Source organism: Tiliqua scincoides, chromosome 4 (assembly GCF_035046505.1).
Source record: "Tiliqua scincoides isolate rTilSci1 chromosome 4, rTilSci1.hap2, whole genome shotgun sequence".
NCBI classification, from domain to species: Eukaryota; Metazoa; Chordata; class Lepidosauria; order Squamata; family Scincidae; genus Tiliqua; species Tiliqua scincoides.
This window is the reverse complement of record NC_089824.1, coordinates 118,946,410-118,965,924: the sequence shown is the minus strand read 5'-3', so window position 1 is coordinate 118,965,924 and position 19,515 is coordinate 118,946,410. Positions and strand designations below refer to the sequence as shown.

General features: G+C 45.1%; 1 long non-coding RNA gene and 1 pseudogene across 2 annotated transcripts in view; both read right to left on the bottom strand.

Annotated features, from left to right (window-relative positions):
- Positions 1 to 19,515, bottom strand: part of LOC136648904 (uncharacterized) — a 150,017-nt gene that overhangs the window by 78,766 nt on the left and 51,736 nt on the right. The gene's annotated exons all lie outside the window — the stretch shown is intronic.
- Positions 5,120 to 5,233, bottom strand: LOC136650047 (5S ribosomal RNA; annotated as a pseudogene).

Sequence of the window (19,515 nt, the reverse complement as noted above, 5' to 3'; positions counted from 1 at the left end):
AGAACACCCACTGGACAAGGCACCAGCGAGATTGGCTGGAATGGGAGTCCAGATTGAGCCAGCTGATAAATCTGGGCTCCAAATCCAAGTGGGAACCAAGGTCTACCAGCTGAGTAAACCTGGGCTCTTGCCTGGACTTCTGAGCCATTCAAGCAGGAGCCCAGGCCTATCTAGCTGGTAGATGTGAGCTCCAGATCCATGCTGGAACCCAGGTCTACACGCCCAGTGAATCTTGGCCATAAGTTAAAGTGGAAGGCAGGTTGACCTGGGCTCTGCAGTGGGTAGCGATCATGCCCTCCCAAACATACTGGATCTTCCCCTGCTGTAAGCTGCGTATATTCAAGTAGTAAGGGTGCAATCCCTTATATTCATGTAGTAAGGGTATATTCAAGTAGTAAGAGTGCAAACTAAGGGTGCAATCCTAACTGGCAGTTATGCCAGTATAGGTGACCCTGGAGGGTCTCAAACGTGTCATAAAGCACATTTGCACCTCCTTAGGCGGGAGCTGTGTCAGCGCATTCAGAAGCCTCCATCATGGCTCCCGCAGCACCACTTGTGTCATAAGCGACGAAGGTAGGCGTAGGGGGTGTGGGGAGGGGGCAAGAGGGGCATTACTGGACAGGGGGAGGGCAGGAGAGGGCAGACCTGGGGCGGGCACGCCTGGGGACAGGCACACGGGGAGCCTCAGGTGGGGCTGGGACCCAGCGGTTATTCCGGATCCCAACCCCCATCCCCAGGGTGAGTGGAGCGGCTTCAAGCCCCTCCGCTCTCCTCAGACTTGCGCCTCCTCTGGAGATGGTGCAGGTCCGAGGAGACCAATAGGGGCGCGCAGCCCTTATCCATGGGTAAGGAGAAGAGCTTCCCCTTGCCCGTGGCTGAGCTGCTGCTCGCTGAAATCCCACATTGGATGCAGCACAAGCCTCCTGGCTTGCCTGCTCCAGCGCGGGTTAGGATTGCACCCTAAGCAATCCTAAACACACTCTCCTGTGTTTAAATCCCACTTAATATAAGTTATTTTAAATTGTTTTATTCTAATGTTTTTATTTTGATGTTTTTATCTTCTGTATGTTTTACTTTTATTTGTATACCTCTTTGAGCACTAGGTATATAAATCTATGAATGAATGAATTACAGCATCACTGATTTCTGAGAAACCATGTATGGGATTGTATTGTGAGTCATGTACAAGTATGTGTGAAATAGCTCTTCTGGGCTAACTGAGAGTGTGCATTTTTCCAATTCAACATTTGTCTAAGAAAACAAATGGCAAGCATTACAGAAGCCTGTAATATCTTTCAGGCAATGATGTTAAAAGATTTTGGGAAATAGTCCACAATCTGTCTGGAATAACGAAAACCTTCACTATATTTGGGAGATACCCTATTGCAGTGTTTTCCAGACTGTTGGTCAGGAATCCCCAGCAGGTTGCAACCTGATTGTTGGTGGGTCATGAAACAGACAAGTTGATAGCTGAAAAGGAAAATGTATTAAGCTTTATGAAAGTGAAATGGGTGACCCAATCCTATCCTGCGCTGGAACTGGCAAGCGATCTGCCCCGCGCCGCATCCAGTGCGAGGTAGTTGGAGGTTGGAGGTAGTTGGAGTGCAACTTGGAGTAAGAGGATATTTATCCCCTTACTCCAAGTAATATCCCAGCCACCTTAATGGAGCTACTTGAATCTGTGCCAACTAAATCACTGGCACAGATTGGAGAAGTCTGATGTAATGCTGGGCTGCTTAGGAGGGGTGTTAGGATCCAGCCTAAGTGCCGGTCCCACCCCTATCCCTGACCAGGACCTGGTCTGCCCACTGATCTGCCCTCCCCTGACCTCTCCCCACTGCAAAACACCCCCGTTGCACCATCCTGCCCCCCCCCCACCAACCTCCCCAGGCTGGCATATACTCATCCATTGCAGGCCTGTTCTGGCATGGGGAGGCCGATGTGCATGTGTGTATACTCATCAGTAGACCAATGTGTCTCAGCTCCTATTGAAGACCAGGCGAAGGGGAACACAAGGCCACCAAAATGGTCCCGATTCAACAAACCTGGAACTCAACCAGCGCTCCAGAAAGTCCTCCCCCCATAAGGATAAAAACAAAGGCTTGAGCAACTGGTAAAGTAAAGTACTCCTGATTGAGTACCATTATAAAAAGCGAATCCCAGTGCTAAAAGGTTTGGGAATCACTATACTGTATGTTTGGAGTATAAAGGGCTACTTTTCCCCTTAATGAAGCCTAATTAAGAAATCTGTATATGCCTACAATACATAAACAGCAGCAGAATCAATGAAAGGGTGAACATTTTATCTACATTAGATCAGACGCTAATAGGGTTTTGTTGTTGTTTAATTCACCTTCAGTAGTACAGTTGGAGAATTAGCATGTGAAACTTCATAGTGTGAATCAGCTACAAACTGGGCTTCATCTGATATAGTTTCTCAAACCCACCCTGATGCACTAAGGCCTCACCTTAAAGGCCTCACACCTGGTTTAGGATTGATCTTTACAATGGAATAATTTTTCCCCAAACCTGCATTGTACAAGAGAAGCAAAGAAAACATCAAGACTTTTTTTCTGGCACTTCAAAAATCAGAGACAGGGCATGTACAGATTTTGTTCCTCAGCTGTCAAGAATGTCAGCAAAGTGTACAATTTTATGCTTTCTTAAACAGGAGGGGAAAAAACAGGTTCTCTTGCAAATTTAATTTTCATCTGACATGTGCTGATGCTGCATGCTGTGGTAAGAGTACAAGCTGATCTAAAAATGACATTTTTCAGATCTTGGTGAGTTTCCTAAAAACCTAAACTCACCCCAGATAGCTACATACCACTCTGTTGGCTATGCAATAAAAGTCAACAAAATGGCAATGAAACTAGTCAGTTGCATACCAACATTTCAAAAATAAGTCCTTTGTCTCAACAGTAACTGACAGTTTTGCAAAAAAAAAAAAAAAATCCAGTTTTAAAAAACCTGATTTCAAGGGTAAACCAATGGCTGTGGATAAGCAATTGTGGCAAATAAAATCAAAGAATTGGATGCTCTAATCCTGAACATTTCCTTCTAAAGTGGAAGTTGTTTCTCACTTACATGGAGCTAGTCATATCAAGCAAAACGCTTGAAGTAAATTAATAATTATCAGCATCTAATAGAACACACGCCAACCATCTACCACATTTGACCACTATATTTCCTTACTGAATCCTCACCAACATTTTTTTCAGTCTAACAAATGCTTATCGTAGCAGTGTTGCCAAAGGCTTGTTGCATGCAAATCTGGCACTAGAAAAATTCAGGCTTGATTGGGGGATTACAGTCTGAAATGTGAAGTGTTTTACTGCTGAAGCTGTTTGGTTTCAAGGCAATTGGTCAGCAGCTGGCACTCTTCCAATTAGAAAGCAGGTTGATATAATTCCAGCTGAATGATAAATTCCAAAGCAGGGGGAAGTTCCTTCTCCATTCCTCCTCCATGATTGGCAGGGAACTCCAGCCAGGGAGATCCAGCAGCACCCGGGAATGCAAGGGGGACTGGTGCTTCCATCATCCATACACAAAAATAGGACAGTTATTAATCACAATGTTAACTTTTATGTTGATTTTAGGGTTATCTTCTTTACACCACGCTATTGCTTTACAAGCTCTTTCAAAGTTCCCAGTAAAGCAGAGTTAAACCATGAATGCATGAGATTCTGCAGCACCAGTGCCATCTGCTGGACATGTGTATGATTGCACTTCAGTAACTAGTGCAGATTAATTCAATCCTATTTTTGCCAAAGTCAATTGTTCTCACTCTTTCTCTTGGGCATTTGATTTTGTAATTAAATTTTAAATAAAATCTCTTATATTTTTTTACTCTGAGCCTGCCTAGTCTTGGAAAAAATCAGTGGATTGTCATGTCTCCTCACTCTGCAGGTACTATTATGAGCAGTGACCTACCGGGAGGGGCAAGAGGGCAAAAGCCCTGGGAGCCATGCATGTGGAGGATGGGAACACCAGCCTCACACACACACACCCAGCCATTCGTGTTTTATCTTAAGAGAAAAATCTCCTGAAGGAGGGGGCAGCTCAGAATGAAGCTGAGAGTGGCTGTGAGTTGCAGCCACTTCCTTTCCTCCCACAGCAGCATCGCAGCAGAAGCTGTAGCCACTCCCAGCATGGTTCCGTGCCACTCTAGGCTGTGTCTTTCCTCTGGAAAGGAGGAAGGGCTGGGTAGCCCAGTGAGGCATGGAATCGCACCCGAGTGGCAGCAAGTTTTAGCCACTATTAGGACGTTTCTGTGCCATTCCGGGCTGCATCTCTCCTCTCCTCCAAGGAGAGGAATTGTGCCAGGATTCCACACCACTCTTGTAGCAACTAGTTGTCAAAAAAGGGGAAAGGCTTTCACAATCTTGTAAAAGCGAGCTCCCATCCCGTTGTGTGAGTCTGTCAACAAATGCTAGGTTCATGCAACCTGCTGGGCATGGGCTGGGAGCGGGAAAACACAAGATTCTTCTCAAGGTTGGCTCTGCCATGGCTCAGGGCTGGTTCACAGTGGACCTGTCACTGTGGCTAGTGAGATTCCTGGCCCTCCTGTAAGTCTGAATTATTATTTTTCACAAGCACATTGACAGTTCTTTCCAGTCAAACTTGTGTACCTTGGCAGATTATGTGAAAATGACCTGTTTTGAGAGATTGGCCCTTACCAAATATGTAAACATGTGCACATGTATGTTTGTTCGAACACACACATGCAGGCACACACAAGCATACAAGTTCTGTTTTCAGGTGGATGTTTTAGTCACAGTCATTTGAGTGTCTCTTGAAAAAGATTGAGAAGCACTATCTAAATTGTATGTCAGTCATGATTAGTGCCAACACTAACCATTCAATTAGTGAACTAACAAGATTAGCTTCCCAAATAGATGTTCTAATAAACTATTTAAGCAGCTCCAGGTCTCTCTGCAAACAAAAAGAAATCAGTCAAAGTTTCACTGCAGCGCCTCACCAACACCATTTTTAGCAGAGCGCTTATGAGTCCAGGCATACATTAAGGGCGACACCTTGGTCAAACTACCAAAGGACTGTGCTTATGGTGTTAGTTGCATCTGGTTGGCAACTTTCAGTCTCAAAAGACTATGGTATAAGCCTACAGCACCTGGTATTCCCAGGAGGTCTCCCATCTAAGTACTAACCAGGCCTGACCCTGCTTAGCTTCCAAGATCAGACAAGATTGGGCATGTGCAGGGTAACAGTTGCCTCATCTGAGACTTTATTAAGCCCTGTGGAGACATTATATAACAGGGCCACAAGATTGTGTTGAAAACCCCTGACTTCACGCTGAACTGCTTCAAAGCCCTACCACCATGTCAACCATTAGTTCAGTGTTGGACGGAAAAAATGCTATAATCTGAGATTCTCCCTGAGACAGATGTATTTAGAGAGAGAAAACAGCATTTATCACTGCAGAAAGACATTGTGCTCATGATCAGCATTAGTGGTGGGCTCAGAAATGACACAATACAAGGCACTTTCATATTTTAAACTTCCTTTATCTTCAGCCTGCAGTTTCAGAACCAGCCCATTCTCTGGTCCTAAATCCTAAAGCCAAATCCAGAGAATACTGAATTGACATAATTGGCAGGTCTTATGGATTTGCCAGTGGTTTGACAAGGATTTCCCCCATTGATTGGAATTTGCCTCTCCTGGTCCCAGAGGCCACATAGATTTAGGGCTCTCTTAAACGACTTCTGTGCTTACAGCCCAGGTCATAAGTGCTTCCAGAAGTGGCTTTGGCACTCATTCCAGTGAGAGTATTGTCAGATCTAAAGATCATCACTCTTGCACAAGTCAGTGCTCCAATTATGGAGGGAACGGTAGGATTGACACCACATATAAATTGATCCTGACCATGCCACAGATCACTTGGTCTTCCTTGCTATCATGTCTGAAAAACAGTGACTGAGTTAGAACTCAAAGATTTGCTTTTCCCACACTGTATTCTCTCAGTCCCTTCATCTGCCTCCTCTACCAGCTGCAGAGAGGATTCCAGCTATGCCAGTAATGGGCGTGGGGTAGATGAAAGTCCTGGAAAAGCACTGAGCAGGAGGATCCCTGGCTGCTTTGATTCCCATCTCATCCATGGAGGCAAAGATTGCGAGCGCACTGCCAGGTTGCAGTCTAGCAACTCATATGAAAAGACACGTTTTTAAAAAATGCAAACTTAATATCTGCGCTCATCATTCCTCTCCAAGTCCCTCTTTTCTGATTAATACATGAATCTTCTGAGCTTGTGCCCTTGCCAGCAATCCTTTGCCAGTCACCAAGTGTCCAGCAGCCTTGCTGCTTCCTGGATTGATAAACAGCCAGGCTCAGATGCACACCCTTTGGCTCAGTCCTTGTGTCCCAGCAGCCCTGCTTCAAGAAGGAAGAGGAAGCTGCTAGCAAGCTGGCCAACAACAGCAGGAATCCTATTTTTCCTCTCTGCTTTAAAATACTTGTTTTGGTTTCTAACCATCTTTCCCCCCCCCCCCCGACTAGATGCTTTGGGCTGCCTTATAATCTGGGTCTGGACTCCTGATTTGACTAGGGCTGCAATCCTATGCACACTTGCCTGGAAGTAAGCACCATTGAACTTACTTGGGAGCAGGCATGCATAGGATTGTGCTGTAGATCACTTCCTTACCCAATTCTGAGTTCTGTGATGCTTCAATCTGTAAGAAGTGCCAGAGCTGGCATGATTCCTAACAAAATCATCAGACATCTAGGCACTCATTCCGCTTCCAGATGTGAATCCTTATAAAAACAGTAAGCAACCCAACACTCGTGTTAAGCCAAAGCCATTTCAATCAGCTAAATTTCAACATGTGTAGATTTGCTATATCTGGCCCAGTTCTGGTTAGCAGGCAGAGTATTATGAGGACAGGGCTGATATACTCAACCTGCCACATTGCATTTCTTTCCAGCACTCCAGCTCTTACTTCTCCTGTCAGCACTACACGCAATTGAAACACAAGAGGTGTGAAGTGTAGAAGAGGAAAACGATGACTTTCTTCTCCATCTCGCTTCAACCCTGAAGGACGAAATAAACAAAGCTGCCGGAGAACTTGGGACTGTTGAATTGCCCTCTTGATGTGCCTGCCCATTCACCTCAGCTCAGTTAGCATGGGTGGACTCGCAGTTAGCAAAGAACGGTGGGGAGGGGATTCAAGCAGCCAGTCAATAATTCCCTCAGCAGAGGTCTGCAGAACCTGTTCAATGCTAGTAAATGTTACAACAGTCCTCCCAGACCCTGCAGTGAAACAATTACCAAATTTCAGTGCAAAACAAGGAATAAGTTTTATTTCCTACATGCTTTTTTTAATTTGGAATATTTTTTTTCAGCAAAAAAAAAAAAAAAAGTTCACAATTTGGCCTCCGTAGCAGAACAGTTGAAAAAATGAATCCAGATCCCAAACCAGCTCACAATCAAAAAACCAGAAGGTACAAGGGCAACACAGCAAACAGCCACTGGAAAATATGTTACACTGAGGAGAATTGGGACAATTGCTCTCCCCATGTTGCTAAATATAATAGATTCACCACAACCTCTTTTCCCAGTTAGCAGGGTTATTCCCTCTGTTGAAGAAAAGGAACACACATGGAATTAACAGCAGAAGCACAGCTGAGTCTATCTGTTGTCACACATAAGAACATAAGAACAGCCCCACTGGATCAGGCCATAGGCCCTTCTAGTCCAGCTTCCTGTATCTCACAGCAGGCCACCAAATGCCCCAGGGAGCACACCAGATAACAAGAGACCTCATCCTGGTGCCCTCCCTTGCATCTGGCCTTCTGACATAGCCCATTTCTAAAATCAGGAGATTGTGCATACACATCATGGCTTGTACCCCATAATGGATTTTTCCTCCAGAAACTTGTCCAATCCCCTTTTAAAGGCGTCCAGGCCAGATGCCGTCACCACATCCTGTGGCAAGGAGTTCCACAGACCAACCACACGCTGAACCACAAACCACAAAGAGTCCCGTAGTATTCCAAGCACTGCAATGTTGCATAAGCTTTTGCACACTAAACTGTCTTATGGTCAATGTATCATTTAGAAAGGTACTAATAATATGTACAAGGCAGAAGGGCCTGGCATGCTGTGGTCCATGAGGTCACAAAGAGTTGGACATGACGGAATGACCGAACAACGACGATGAATAATATACACAAGGTGAATATGTTATAAAATATGCTATGAAAATAAAGCGACTTCAATATGCAAAACTAATTTAAAATGAATATCGACTTATATGTGCAGTTATTGAGTGGCTGTGCAATCCTGTGCATGTCAGAATGGTCTCATTGTGTTCAGTGGAACTTACTCCCCAGAAAATGTGTATAGTATTGCAGCATGAGCAGAAGTGCCCCAGGGCCTAATGCCTGGAGCGGGGTGACATGGTGACATTGCAATGTCATTCACCTGTGTCATAGTGTCAGCCCCACTACGATGCAATGCATACCATTTAGGTGGCTCCATTTAGGAGACAATCGGACCCAAGGGAGGATGGGTGGGCGAAATGTTGCACCGCTCGCTGCCTCAACTGGTGAGCAGTGAGCAACCTCCACCCGCTGCAGCAAGCCCAGGAAATACCCAGATCGCTGCAGAGGGTAGGCTGCACCGTTGGTCACCTTGTTAGTATGCTATTGAGCATGAGTCAGCAAACTTAGGGCCTTTCCGCACACTAATTACACAGAGCAACAGCATGTACACTTAAAAGGAATTGGCAACCAACTCTGGATTTCTGGTTAGATTGCTTCCATACATGTGATTCATGGGGATGAGACAAAGCTGTGTTTTAAATAAATGAAGTTTGCAATTACCAATAATCTTATATGAATATGTTAACTGACCCTCAACCAAAGTTGCCAGTTTTCCTTTGAATAAGAAGGAGAGCACTGGATTGTCAACATCTAGCCAAGCAATTCCAGAAGTGGAATAGAGCCGGATAAGATAAAGGAAGGCGTGCAAGTAGGAAAAGACAATGATGGAACTTGTCATCACTCTAAGTGATCAAGTGTGCCCCAGGGTCCCAGCTCTCCTGAACTGCCAGACTCCACAAATCCTATTGTCACTCAGTCAGTGCCCTCAGAGGCACTGTGGCATGTTTTCCAAATACGAAGACACCCATTCCAAATGGAAATGACGGACACAAGCCTGCCAAACTTATGGTATTTTGAGTGCCAGTGATGGCAGCAGGAAAACAACACACAAGTTGAAATCTTTCCCATAGAGAGCAACAGAGCTTTGACATGCGTGCCTTTAGCTGGATTCTCCCCTGTATTCTCTTTAGGTACATGATACAAGATCCAAAGGACAACAGGTACAGCAACACTTTGCAGAAACCCTAACACTTTTTTTGGCATTGCATGTCTCCCCTTTCTTACACACCAACTTCCCTTCTCATAATCTCAACTTGTAATTACTTCTTGATTTATTTTGCTCCCTGCACAATTAAGGGAGTGTATTGTATCACTATTGTACCATTCCATTTCTCAGCTGATTTCTTTAAGTTGTCAGTTTCAGTACTTTCCATTTTTATTTTATTTTTTACCTCTAAACCTCTTATGCTTTGTGCAATTCATTTTCTAGGTCTGAAGGCTAAACTATGATTGAAAATGTAGAAGGGATAGTCCCTCTATTGCTTCTGACCTTTTCCTTCTACACAGCCACATACCTCTAAATGCCTTAACCTTTGTTCTCCCCCACCCCATTCTATTCCATCCCATCCTGTTCCCTCTTCAACCATTGTGATATTAAACTGCCTACTAGCTAACAGAACTCTGTACCTCAGCAGCTTCTCTGACTATCATTGCCCCTCTCAAGTCAACCAATTCATAGGGTCAATTCTTTTCATGAAGCTCTGGTAATATTTGTAAAGAAAACACCATGAAAACACCATGGGCAAAATCCCCATGGTCAGATTTCTTCCAAGTCAGTTTGTCCTGTCTGGAGCATGGGCAATTTATCTATGGGAAGGAACCACATCAGTGACCCACATGGTTTTCTCTTCCATACATTATTGGAGCAGCATGGAAAGAACCACAATGTAGCAGCTTCCATGCTGGATTAATGGAACCCTTATGGGTAATGGATTAATAGACCCTTAGAGAGCTGGTGACTGACAAGATTAGTCATTAGTGATGCTTCAGTCACCATGAGACTATACCTTTAAGGCCCTGTCTGTTGATGTCTTCAGATGTCTCACTGATGCAAGCAGTGCAGCCACCAGCGTAAGCATGCCACCAGGGTACTTAGCTGCTATGAAAGGAAGAGAGTGGGCAGCAGGAGTGGGCAATGGGTGGGGAGGGTGAGTAATGGGAGGAAACTAAGTTCAGGGGAGGAAATAAGAGTGTGTTGGGGGAAAGGGAGTGGATCTGGCTGCATGTTGAATCAGCTCCCATTTTTCAGCCCATTCCACCCCCAGGTCTCCTTGCATTTGTCCCAGCTATATAGATCCACATAGGCCATTAGGGGGCCTGCACAAAGCTAACGGAAAACCATTTTCCCTTACCTTTAGCAGACCACCTGATTCCTCCCCTTCCCCCCCCACCACCACTGCATGCAGCACACACCTCCATGACACAGCTGTGTGATTCAGAGTAGTAGGGGACAGGATTGGGCAGTAAGGAAATCTATCCTCATACCAAGAAAAATGGCAGAAAAATCACAGCACATTTGCAGCACGAAATCACTTCCCTATCAATGCTGTTTCTCATTATGAGAGTGGAGGTGGCCCTTGTGATTAAATCACAAACGTACCTACATGTCTTCCAACATTTCAGAAAACACCATTTCCGTAATTCCTGATTTCAAAATGCTGAGGAGGGATGTGGGAGTGGGAGAGGACAGCCATTTCCAGGAAAAACAACTTAGAAACAAGAAATGCATTAGCATCTTTATTACAAATGTAATTGGTTTTCTTTTATTTGTGATTGGGGAAAGGGTCACCCGCTAAAACATACCACTGTAAAATTTGCAATTCAAATTTCATTTCCTGCCAGAACGAAGAAGAAACAGTTTACATAAATAGTATCCATTCATCATTAAAAGGAAAGGTTAGGTGTAAATTAGACTGCTATTCTTCCCCCCTCCCCCACGATTATTGATGGCTTTGCAATGAAATTTGTTTTTCCAAGTATCTGAAATTGGGCTCTCTCTTTTTTTTTCCTTGAGAGTCCATTTTGATAAAGAAAACCAGAATTTCCAGCGTGGCAAAGTGTGGACTTTTATTGGCTTGACCTCAGGGGGCAAACTCAATTCTCAACAGTTCATTCTTTTACACGTAACTTTGAAGGCAAAGTCGCTCACTTTTGCGGTATCTTTTCTATTCCATACGGCAGCCTAAAGACCATTTGACAAGCCCACTTTACAAAAAAGTCTTTTAAATCTCTTGCTCAGGTTTTTTCCCCCTTTTTCTTCATTTTACATAGAAAAAAAGAACCTGGTTGAAAAAATAGTCAAAAGTAGTAAGTGGGCATGGTTCTGTTAAATTCAGTTAATGGCTAGTCTGTTTCTGGCTCTTTAAGATATGCTCATGAGAGGCTACTATTATAGTTGCAAAAAGAGGAGAAAAGGTTATTTGGGGAATTGTGAATTACTTGGGGTGAGGGAAAAGATAAGTTCTTGAGTCTCTGGGGCAAACACTGGGACTCTACACACACTCACAGGTACGGATCGCATTCTAAGATTTATAAACTCATTATGCTTTAAATGCATACTAGGGTATGCATTGACATGTGTGTACATTTCATGTGAATGACTGCACTTGCATTCATTGTCAAAGTCCACACAAGAACTGGAACCCTAAAAAGAGGTTGAGTACAGATCATGGATACTGCTTTACACATGTGGAATAACCACGCATATATCTGGGCTTGTGTATAGACCAACAATACAGTACACAGACTGTATGACTATGAGCACTGAAAATAACATGAGAATAGACCTATCACTGATGACTCAACCACACTCATTACAATGGCTATGTGTACAGGGAGGGCCTTATACATTATGATGAAATCACCACGGTTCACTATAGGCTAGATCACCCATTGTCAGGGTAGAGGGCAGATTTTATTCTTGCCACAACTTTAATATACCGCCAGTTAGGTCTTCAAGGAGTTCCTCTTCTGAATGCAATGAGTGGATTGGATGTTGTGAGACTTGAGCCTCAAGGTGGCAATTGGAAGTCTCAAAGGGGTGAGATTACTCCTCTGGTATGACTGAAGGCATGGAAAGAGTAGAAGGATGAAACAAAGTGAAGGGAAAACATGGAAATGTAGTTGGACAGAAAAATGAGAGTGGGGAGTCAAGGAAGGAGACAGAGAAGGGATCCAAAGACTTGGTAGAGTTCCACACCACTCTGATAATATCTGAAACAGGAAGAACCACATTGAAGGGGCAGATGACATCATTGCCCTCTCCTGTCTAATGTCAGCATCATCCTGGAAGATACAGAGAGTATGCTTACCTAGAAAGTTGGAATTTGATTAGGTTGGTGCTGAAGTTTCAAAAATACTCCTGGTGTAGCAACCGTCAAGCGTCCAAAGTTTAATCAAATTTCAATGTCAGCAAACATCAGCGTCACCTATCACTGAACACCAAAGACACACCTCAACTGTACAAGAAGTGCTCAGCATATAGTTGACTACCTAGAAATGGTTTGGCGTAGGCTTGATAACAAAATTCACTGAGATGATTTCTGGCGAATGAATTGGTTAGAGCTACACTTGTTTGGAATGTGTGCGCGTTTCCCTCATTAAGACATCATTTTTTAAATTGCATCTTATAGGAAAATGGTGAAATACTTCCTTCCCCTGGACTCCCAGTTCATTGCCAAAATGCAGCTGCAAAGCAGCCCCAAGGTAAGGGAACAAGTGTTCCTCTAGGCCACCTCTCCTCCTATAAAGGATGCTTAGCTAGATTGGTCTGATCCAGCCAAGTGCTTTGTACTTTCCTAGTACAGAGCTTTGCTCCAGGGCCCTCAGAAATCGAGCACTTGCTTTGGTTTTTACACACATCCCTCAACATGAGTGAGTAGGGACAGCTCAGACATATCATATTCTATCAAATATATCATATTCTATTCTATCAAATCCTCCCCAGGAGGAGGGAGGAAGGCCCAGAAAGGCGCTGAATCATGGCCAGAGCAGCCAAAACTCAGGGCACAATTCTGAGTTGCATCTTTTGTGTCCTTGGAGGAGACGAAAGATGCAGCCCAGAGCAGCAGCATGCCTGGAGTGGCAGCCACTCCAGGCACAATTCCTTGCAACACTGGACCATGCCTTTCCTCTCCTTGGAGGAGAGAAGGAGGGCAGCCCAGAGCAGCATGGAATAGCACAGGGAGAGGCTTGAACTCCCAGCACAATTCCATGATGACATCACCGCAAGGTCAGTGGTTACTTCCAGGTCAGGGGTGGGGCAGGGGTGGGGCAGCAAACAGAGTGGCAGCCCCAGGTGGGAAAAAGCCCAGGACCACCATTGACTTTGAAGTGAATGGAGGGAGAGCAGAAGTCTCTATAACTAGGTGCTGAATAGTCTTGAGGCAACAACTTGGCCAAGAAGGACCCAGATGCATCTAATTTGATATTATGCCAATTGGGCTACGGACAGTACATGGAAAGGTTCTGTTTGGGTGGCATGACTCAGCAGATTCAATGGGAAGGAATCGGCCCTGATCCCCTTGTGCAGTTCCATGAAAATGGCTATTAAAAAAGTAAATAAAAATAAAGTATAATAATAAAAACAAGGGCTATCACTGAGGTGCACCTTTTGTTTGGTATCATCCATAGGAAACGCTGCCTCCCAGAACTCTGAAATGGACCTGAATATTGTGCTTGGGTAATGTAGATTAGACTTTACAAATAAAGTAGTACTAGCTAGTACTAGTTAGCTTCGTTCTGTTCTTTGGCTGCTGTGGATACTTTTTTTTGTCCTTGAAAAGCTCTCCTCCCCTTGGGGTTTGAAGCAGGATGAGTGGTAAAGCTCCTGATGTACCTGCTAACTCTTGCTTAATTGTGATAAAATATCTTTTACTCCTAAGCAGAGTTGTGTGTGCTGACTGAAGGCCCAATCCTATCCAATTTTCCAGCACTGCAATGCAGCCCCAAAGTAGGGAAACAAATGTTCCCATGCATTGAGGAGGCCTCTGTGACTGCCTCCCGACCACAGGATGCAGAGCATGCCTCAGTGGCTTGGTTGCACTGGCACTGGAAAATTGGATAGGATTGGGTTCTGTGTTGGGGAAAGGGTGACTGCTCATGGAAGTTACATGGGGTCAGAGAGGAAGTTTTTCCTTCTCCTCCCTTTCACTCCTCTGAGGCTTGGCCAGAGGTGGCGGTGATGAGGAGGCTCTACTGTAAAAGCAGAGCATGTGCTTTTGGGCAGGTGGACAACAGACTTCCTCTGAGGGTGCACAAGTGAGCTGTGGGGTATGATTCCTTTGCTCCCCAGGGGTACAATGCTGTCACAAATGTGTCCCTCAGTTCTGCGTGTGGATTAGAACGTGGCCTTTGGATACACACCCAGTTGCTGTCTCCTCTAGACTCTACCTCAGAAATTTACAACAGCCTGGATAGCAATGCAGCAGGGCACCCGAGCTTCTGGATGTCAGCAAATTAGCATATTAATTGGGCACAATCAATTATTAATTTGCCACTTGCATGAAAACACAGGGGTTAAATTACACCTCTGACAATCCTGATTCAGAAAGGAATAATACATATTCGGCTTCATTATTTATTATGTAAACCTGACTTCAGAACAGAAGTGGCAGTGGTAATTGAACTGAATGTCTCGCACCTGTGCACGCAAATCGAGAGTTCGCAGACAGCAAAAAGTGCAATCGCATATGGCACATTAACCACACCTTTTACAGTCACTGTGAAAGTGTGGTGTTCTTTCCTTGGAGAAGTAAGTTTCAAAGATTGTAGAAGAAAATATTAATTTATCTTATGAGCTTTGGGGATCAGTGGTAATTAAGTCTGATTTGAAGGGGACAGCTTTTCAGGCTTCGGGTAATTGAAAGGCATAGCTGTCTATAGTAGAATTAAGTAACACGAGAAGCCTGCAGCCCAAGAAATGGGTGGTTTGTACAAATCGGTATGTGAAAATCATTCCTGTCACTGCAATTTGGCATTCCTCCCAGCTCCAGGTCCCCACATCACAATACTACAGTGACAGCAGAAATCAAACCTGGCAGAATTTACTTGTTAGGATTGAAACATAGGATCATGCCCCTCAGGGACAGGAGCTGGTGAACTTCATTTCACTGGATGAGGGACCCCAGGAGAGATGTGTAGTAGAGGAACATAAGAACAGCCCTACTGGATCAGGCCATAGGCCCATCTAGTCCAGCTTCCTGTATCTCACAGCGGCCCACCAAATGCCCCAGGGAGCACACCAGATAACAAGAGACCTCATCCTGGTGCCCCCCCCCCCCGCACTGGTATTCTGACATAACCCATTTCTAAAATCAGGAAAGGGGAATTCACTTTAAATCCGCATTTTAGGATAAGCACTGAAATGGACCTTCGTGCTTCTTTGCAATTTTTTCAAAATCTGCCTTTAGGTTGGGGCAGCCCAAACCTGAGCTGCCTGTTGTGCCAGGACTGCTGTGGCACCAAAACAGTAGCCGCGGCATCCTGCACACAACAGGACAGCCACCGGTGGATCCTTGGGGGAAGGGGACAAAGTCCTCCCAGGTAAGGCAAGTAGCCCCACAATGGGGCTAGTAGATGCTACAGCAACCCTTGGGTCGTCGCCGTAGAATCAAGAGCCTTCATGTTGGGCCAGCAGCCCAACATGGAGGTTCTGGATGCTGAGGAGCAGAGCTCCTTGGGACACGCCTCCCTCCCACCCTGCTCCCTCCCCCTGGCATGCCTGAAGAGTATACTTGTATGACAGACATGTTTGAGGAGATGCTTACTCAGCAATTCTCACATTTGAAGGGATAACAGAAAGGGGGAAAGGGGTCACCTTCAAGAGAGGATAAATGAATGGGATGGAGAAAGGGGTATTTTGCCTGTTCTGTGCCTTCTGATCTTCCCTTCCAAATGCCCAACCCCTTTGCACTCAAGCCCCAGAATTGAGTCCCACATGCCTGAAATTGGGAACTTTGTGACTCTCTCATTATGCCTAATCCATTCTCTTATATTTGGAGGTATTCCCACAAGTATATAAAGTGTACATATACCACACAACATTTCTGACAGGAAGTAACCTTAGCTTTTGCCCATGAATATTATAACGAATATGGATTCACATTTCTTCCAAGCCGAAGAGCAAATCTTATTTGTGAAATTTTTATCCCACTTTTCTTCCAAGAAAGTCAGGACATCCCATTTTATCTCATTATCTGTACAACAACCACGTGAGGTAGGTCAAGCCAAGGCCACCCAGTGAGCCTCACAGCTAAGCAGGGATGTGAATTTACATCTTTCCACTTTACTGTTCAGCTCACTACCCTTTACACAATAGTGGCTATCAGATCTACAAGTATTTTGTTGTTGTTGTTTTACTATTTATTCAACAGTAAAAGCAATTTATAAACAGATGTCAATTTAGAATGTGGGAGACTGTTTTAACAAGATGGAGAACCTTACGGAAAGATCACATAACCTACCCCGGTCATCCTTCTAGAAATCCATTTGCATTGAATTATTAGCTTGGAGGAATGAAATATTTCTGAAAGATGATTTAATTTCACCAGGAGTTATTGGTCTGTGCTTCGAATAGGATATTGGGTTCTTTGGTACATGATTAATTGGTATGTGATGAATAGTGTCAGATAAGGAAGTTGTACTTGGCATACATTAATAATATTACAACATAGTCATTTGTTCTGCTGAAAAGGAATAGCGAAATCTGGGAAACAGAAGAAAACCCAAGTCTGCATAATACAAAACAAATTTGCAACAAAAACTATCCAGTCCTGTTCTCCAATGGTGCTGACTGGATGAAGGTGGTATTAGTGGATTATTCTGAAATTTCCTTATGCTAGCAGCATGAAATATTGCTCTATCCGAATACCATAGATTCATAGCAGCACAGCCCTGTGCCACCACTGTTCTGTGAGCACAAGGGCAAAAGTGGACAGAGCAGAGGTGTGGAGAAGGAGGAACTTACCCAGAATTCCATGCTTCTTGTAACTTAGGCCACAATCCTAACCAATTTTCCAGTGCTGACATAAAGGCAATGCAACTTTGTGGTAAGGGAACAAACATTGCCCTACCTTGAGGAGGCCTGCATGACTGCCCCCCCAACTGAAAGATGCAGCACATGCCCCATTGGCACAGCTATGCCAATGCTGGAAAGTTGGTTAGGACTGCGCCCTTAGTCTCATACCTCATGCTGCCAAAGCATTATTCCAACAAAGCAGGTTTTATAATGACCAGTTCCATTGCTATCACTGGAGAGTCCTAGACAAATGAGGGCTCAATCCTATCCAACTGGGCAGGGCTGATGCAGCCACAGTGCAGGCCCAAGATAAGGGAACAAACATTCCCAAACCTTGAGGGTTCTGTGACTGTCCCCCCACTGCACGATACAGCACATGCTCCATTGGTATGGCTGCATCAGTGCTGGAAAGTTGAATAGGATTGGGCCGTGAGCCTCATCTCCTCTTCTGCCACACTGCTGGACAGGAGTCCAATTCGCTTTTTAAGCATCGTGGCCCAGCAGCACAAGTATATGAACACCAGTAAGGAAACACAAGCCTCAGCTTTCAAGACTCATGCAGGGCAGTCCAACAAGGAGCAGCCTGTGCCCATCAGCCACCACTCCCTCCCCTGACCCCATTTGCCCCCTTGCCATTTCTCCTGGCTCTGCTGCTCTATGGTTTGAAATAAGAAGCTGACAGAAGCACATCCACTTTGCCCAGCTTCTTTGTTTCAAAAGAGTGGGATGCAGACAGGAGGAAGGAGCAGAGAAGAGGGGAGTTGGGGATGGATCGGCAGCAGTGGCAGTGAGTCACAATGAGTGTTCATGCTGCTGCCGCCTCTGCCATTGCTACCACAACTGCTGCTGTAATTTTTTGACAAGTGAGGTGGAAGAGGAGACAGGTGCCCTTGGCTGCTGCCCTCTGAGTCCACCACCACTGTCTCTTCACCCACAAGCAAGGAGGTGAATGCGGCAGCAGATGAGGTAAGAGAACCTCTGCCACTGCCACCACTGCCATCTCTCTCTCTCTCCGCCCCCCCCTCATGCATGAAGGAGGCAACGACGGCTGGGCTGAGGCAACTGCATCATCAGGGTTGCCATTGCCTCTCCTCTGCTGATGAAACACAGTGCCACTCGCTCTACCTGTGGAAAAGAAGGTGGGAAGAAGGTGGGGGTGCGTCCCCTGCACAAGGGCAATGGCAGCAAGGGCAGAAACAGGGGCATGGTTCCAATGCTGTTTCCCCAATGCTGTGAGTGGGGCCTGGGGCAGCACCATTCTACCCTTATGACTATAGAAATGTAAGTCCGCAAGTGGGAACTGGAGTGATGAAGAACTTGGCAAAAGCACACTTAGCACAGCGGTTTACAAACTTGCTGTTGGCCTGGGCACTCTGTCACGGTGGCTCCACTGCCCCGGCTCTCCTGGATGCCGCCATCCTGAATCACATGCAGTCTTGCAAGATTCTGTGTGATTCAAAATAGCGGCACCCAGAAGAGTCAGTGAGAAGAGCTCGCTGGGGACATCCCTGGAGCGTCACGGCACACTGTCTGGGAAATGCTGATTTAGCACAAAGACAGCGCACTTCAGGAATAGCAAACAGCCAAGGCTATCAATAAGTGTAGGACACACTGATGAATAACATTCATCAAAGAAAGACTCCAGATACAAAGACCCATCAGAAAGTTGACCACCTGCAAGGAAAAGGCACCCCACACAAGTGAGCAAGGGAGGGTTCACCCTCTCTCAGTCATTTTTTTCCTCAGTGAGCACCTAAGCTACTGTCTGTTGCTGTTTCTACCCCAGTGTGCGTACTTGCGTGTCTCTCAAAACAATGATACATTTCAAGAATGTCACCAAATGTTTAGAGACTGTTGGGGTTTCTGCCGGATTAACCATGCATGAAGCAGCTGCTTCTCTCCCACTCAGGGTAGGGCCAATTTCAAATACCACCAGGATTGGCAGTGCATGTAGGCTATGGCAATGCAAATGACAAGGACTTTTTCAACATTACGCATGCATGGGCGCTCTGCTACCATTCACAACTTTTCAAGAGCATTGCCTGATTTAAAATTGCCTTCAGGCAAGTATTTTTGTCATAGCACAATATGACCCTGTAAAATTGATCTCCCAGGGGGCATGTTCCTGGATGCAGTGAGGCAGATGCAGGTCAAATATACCAGCAAAGTTCAAGCAGAGTTCCCTTGTTCCAACAGAGCAAGATTGACTGCAAAAGCCCTTACCACACGACCTGTTCCAGCCTTTTACACTTGTGGCCCTCTAGTTCCAAAGTTTGACAATATTGGAAAGCAAAATCTATGCCTTGTATTCCTTATGTTAA